Here is a 4,967-nt window from a genome sequence, read left to right as displayed (position 1 = left end):
GGAAAAATTAAGCATATTAAAAGAAGAACACTGTCTCTACTGTGAAACATGGAGGAAGCTCTGGTGTGTTCTGGGGCTACTGTTCTGCACCTGGCACAGGGTGTCTAGAATCTGTGCAGGGTACAATGAAATCTCAAGACTATCAAGGATTCTACAGAGAAATGTGCTGCCCAGTGTCAGAAAGCTTAGTCTCAGTTGCAGGTCATGGGTCTTGCACCAGGATAATGACCCAAAACACACAGCTATAAAAATACCCAAGAATGGTTAAGAGGAAAACATTGGACTATTCTGAAGTGGCCTTCTATGAGCCCTGACCTAAATCCTATTGAACATCTTTGGAAAGAGCTGAAACATGCCTTCTGGAAAAGGCAACCTTCAAACATAAGACAACTGGAGCAGTTTGCTCTTGACGAGTGGGCCAAAATACCGTTTGATTGCAGTGATTGCCTCACAAGGCTGTGCAACAAAATATTAAGTTAGGGGTACAATCATTTCTGTCCAGGCCTATCTCATGAGTTTTATTTATTTTTTTAAATTATGTGGAAGCATGGTTGAAAAGCAATGTCTGACTTTCATTTGTCCATTTTCATAGATTTTTTATTTATTATTACTTTTGTCAGATTCAAGTTATTTCTGTGACCATTGTGTTTTTTTCTATCATTAAACGAGGGGTACCAACAATTTTCACCACGTGTGTAATTCTACATTAACCGGTTAACAACTAGTATGTGTAAAAGTACAGACACAGAGGGATATTAAATGCATAAAGTGTGTGAGAACAAGATACAAGGACCATGATTATGAAGAAAATTTTGGATGGGCAACACAGGGATAGTTAGATAAATGTATTGAGGCGGTAGGTGGTTCATATGTTGGCAAGGTTTAGTGCCCATCAGAGTAAGGCCTCTTTCACACTTCAGTCTTTTGGCATCAGTCTGAAACCGCCATTTTCCTCAAATAGCAGATCCGCCATTTTTTTTGGTGGATCCGCTATTTTCCCATAGACTTGCATTAGCGACGGATTGTGGCGGATGGTCGTCCGTTCCATCCGCCATGTGATGGATCCGTCGAAATTTGGCGGACGTTGTTCAGACATTGACGGACATTGTAACGTTTTTTGTCTGTGCCTAATTGACGGTTCACGACGGATCCGTCGCGACCGCCATTTCATACAATGGGTGTCTATGGGCGACAGATCCGTCGCGAACCGTCATTTGGCGGATCCGTCGCCCCAATCCATTTTTTTCAATTGAGCATGCTCCAAAAAGTAGATACTTTGCCCAGACAACCCCAAAACTACATAAACAGGACAGGTGGGCCTCATTCCTCAATGTGCCATCAAGAGAGAACACAGACCCTGCCAGCAAGAGAGATAGACCCTGCCAGCAAGAGAGACAGACCCTGCCAGCAAGACAGACCCTGCCAGCAAGACAGACCCTGCTAGCAGCCAGCAAGACCCTGCTAGCAGCCAGCAAGACCCTGCCAGAGACTGCCATGTGAGTACTGCCATCCAGCATGAGTTCTGCCAGTGTGTGTGTGTGTGTGTCCGCCTTGCATGTTTTTATTTTTCATACTGTGCTGGTATTTTGAATGGCTGTGCTGTGACATGTGTGTGGTGTGTGTATAAATGCCGTGTGATGTGTGTGCCCGACCGCCCGCCTTGCATGTTTTTATTTTTCATACTGTGCTGGTATTTTGAATGGCTGTGCTGTGACATATGTGTGTATAAATGCCGTGTGATGTGTGTCCTGCATTTTTGTTATTTTTCATACATTAACATACTGTACTGGTATTTAAAATAAAGAGCAGTGTAGCTCCTACTTTCCAACAAAAAAAAAAGGAAAAAAAAAAAATTGTTATAAAAATTCCACAAAACTGTCCGTAGTATGATTTCAAGATAAATTTAAAACTGGGTCCACATTCAATAAAGGTGTTTGAGGTTCTATATGCAAATGCGGAATGCAAACCTTTGGTTTAGAAAATGTTATCTGGTTTTAGAAAATAGTAGCTGTAGGGTAACCATAATTACCATTTTTGGGTATTGGTATTTTAACTTTGAATGAGGGAAATTTTTTATAAGGTTGAAACTGTGTCTGGAGGAGGGGTGGGGTAGGTTTAGCAAAATACGCATGGCGCATATCAAGTTTGAAGTAGTTTTGGTGTTGCTTTCAAGGAATTTTTGGGTGAAACAGGAGGTGAACGGTTTTGCAGTTTGTGCATCAAGCATATCAAGTTTGAAGGGAACAGTTAACACAATTTTTTTTTTTTTTTGTGGGGAATCAAAATGTATGTTGGCATACCAATACATAATCATTCTAATTAAAACTGTGTTTAAATTGGAAGATTCTTGGAACCAAGCAAGGAACCCAAGAGAAACGCAGCAAGAACCCAAGACAGACGCAGCCAGGCCCCCCAAGTTTTGCAAACAGATGTAAGTATAAAGTCCCGAAAGCTTTATCTATCCTTTTGTATAGTAGCTTAGAACTCTCTTTATACTTGCAGATTCTTAGGGACCCAAGAAAAACGGGACCCAAGAGAAACGCAGCAAGGACCCAAGACAGACGCAGCAAGGACCCAAGACAGACGCAGCAAGGACCCAAGAGTTTGGAAAACAGATGTAAGTATAAAGTCCCGAAAGCTTTATCTATCCTTTTGTATAGTAGCTTAGAACTCTCTTTATACTTGCAGATTCTTAGGGACCCAAGAAAAACGGGACCCAAGAGAAACGCAGCAAGGACCCAAGACAGACGCAGCAAGGACCCAAGACAGATGCAGCAAGGACCCAAGAGTTTGGAAAACAGATGTAAGTATAATGTCCCGAAAGCTTTATCTATCCTTTTGTATAGTAGCTTAGAACTCTCTTTATACTTGCAGAATCTTTAAGGACCCAAGAAAAACGGGACCCAAGAGAAACGCAGCAAGGACCCAAGACAGACGCAGCAAGGACCCAAGACAGACGCAGGACCCTAATGTCTTCTTCTGAGAGCCCCCCCTCACATCGTCAGCCACCTGAGGTGATTTTTTTTTTCTTCATAAATATTTTTGGGTACATCTCTGGTAACATGTTTTTGAACCCTATATGTATTTATTCTGTTTTCACAGGAAGATGAAGCAGAGGGGCTTCCAGAAGGAGACGGGCAGGGTGGAGAAATGAGAGGAGCGGAAGCGCATAGTGTAAGTTTTGCAGAGAACGATCCTCACATAAAACACACTACACCCAACACAAACATTCAGCACAGCACACACACAGTACATATGCCTCCATCCAAGCACATAATTTATTTATTTTTTTTATTAGTCTTCACAATCCGGGGCTCGACGTAGAGTTCCTCAAAGCACCTCCCATAGTCGTCGGAATGCTAATCGCGGCGGTCACCGAAGAGTAAGTTCCTTTTTGGTTTGGTGTTTAGTAAACTGTAAAATTCATGTGGTATAATCTTTCCCTTTTTATTCTTAATTTTTTGTTAAGGCTTCACAGCGTGCTCCGGAACAGGCTGAGGAAGAGGAGGGCATTGATGTGGACACCCTCATTCAAGCGATCCAAAGTCGGGAGCCGCTGTGGAACATGGCGGACCGCCGCCATGCTGACCAGTTCGTCACCCGACGGCTATGGGAGGAAGTGTGCAGTGCTGTTCTGGATAGCTGGGAGGAACTCGACGCTGGGGCCCAGGATCTAGGGCGTAAGTATTCACACTTCATTAACTTGTGTTAGCATGATTTAATGTGTTGTATAGTAACCAATTTTTGCTTTATCTTTCCAGGTAACAGGGTTATCGTGCGGTGGCAGTCACTCAGGGATCGCTTCAAGAGGGAGTTTAACAGTATTTCCCAGTACCTACCTTCCCCTTTCCATTCTTCCCCTTTAACTTCACCGTTCCCAATCCCACCAACACCTTCACCATACCTCCCACAGACCACATCTGTACCTCAACTCCCTTCCCAATCTCATGTTTTCACCACCCATTCCACTTCTGTTCCTCCCCATGATGTCCTGTCCCCCACTATCGACATGGTCCGCCCTGTCAGCCCCTCCGCTACTATCTCCACCCCAAATTATGAGAACTTGTAAATAAATAAAACTTTTTTTGGTTTAAAAACAATTTTATTATCTTTCCTTTTTTTTTTTAAACTGTATTAAAACCACCAAGGTTATGGTAAAAGTAACAGTAGAAAATGTGTAAAGGGGTACCGGTTCAAAACATACAATACTGTGAGGTTAAAGTCCAAAGGTTTTGTAACAAAACATAAAACATGGTATATTTACAAGTGTGAAAAAAAAATTTTTTGCACCATTTCGTACTGCCAGTCAACTGATCCTTGAGGAGACATGAAGTAGTCTGCAAAATTGTCCCGCATTCTGGAGACTGCTACTGGACTGCGAAAACTTGTGTTTTGGTAATCCCGCAAGGTGGTTTCTGACACATTATCCTCCAGGGAAACATGTTCTTTGGATAAAACAAAATTGTGAAGTACCACGCAAGCCTTCACCACATCATCAACAGTTTCAGTCTGCAGTTTAATTGCAGTTAGTAGGATTATCCATTTAGCAGTTAAGATGCCAAAAGCACATTCCACAACTCTTTGTGCTCTGGTTAAGCGATAATTAAAAATTTTCTTCCTCTGGGTCAGTCCACTACTTCCATAGGGTTTAAGCAAGTGTGGTGAAAGCTGGAAGGCATCATCTCCAACGCACACAAATGGTAATGGTGGACCGGTGGTTCCAGGGAGAGGTCTAGGCGGTATCTCCATACAAACGACGCCTCATTGGTGAAGTTTTAAAAATCTGGGAGTCATTTGCGCGTCCATACGCACCGATATCCACAGCTAAAACTTGCAGTGTGCGTCGTCTATGGCCATCAATACAATTGAGAAGTACTTTTTGTAGTTGTAAAATTCTGATCCAGAGCCAGAAGGTTTTACAATCCTTATATGCTTCCCATCGACTGCTCCGACACAATTTGGGAACT

The 4,967-nt window shown here is 42.6% G+C and overlaps 1 long non-coding RNA gene across 1 annotated transcript; it reads left to right on the top strand.

The window, feature by feature from the left end:
- Positions 1-2,003: 2,003 nt before the first annotated feature.
- Positions 2,004-4,733, top strand: LOC143769468 (uncharacterized). The gene is made up of 3 exons (XR_013214414.1): positions 2,004-2,617; positions 2,689-3,680; positions 3,762-4,733. It is a non-coding gene; the product is annotated as an uncharacterized LOC143769468 (long non-coding RNA).
- Positions 4,734-4,967: the final 234 nt, after the last annotated feature.

This window comes from Ranitomeya variabilis, chromosome 1 (assembly GCF_051348905.1).
Source record: "Ranitomeya variabilis isolate aRanVar5 chromosome 1, aRanVar5.hap1, whole genome shotgun sequence".
Lineage (NCBI taxonomy): Eukaryota > Metazoa > Chordata > Amphibia > Anura > Dendrobatidae > Ranitomeya > Ranitomeya variabilis.
The sequence above is the reverse complement of the archived record's forward strand: the minus strand, read 5'-3'. Positions and strand labels throughout refer to the sequence as shown.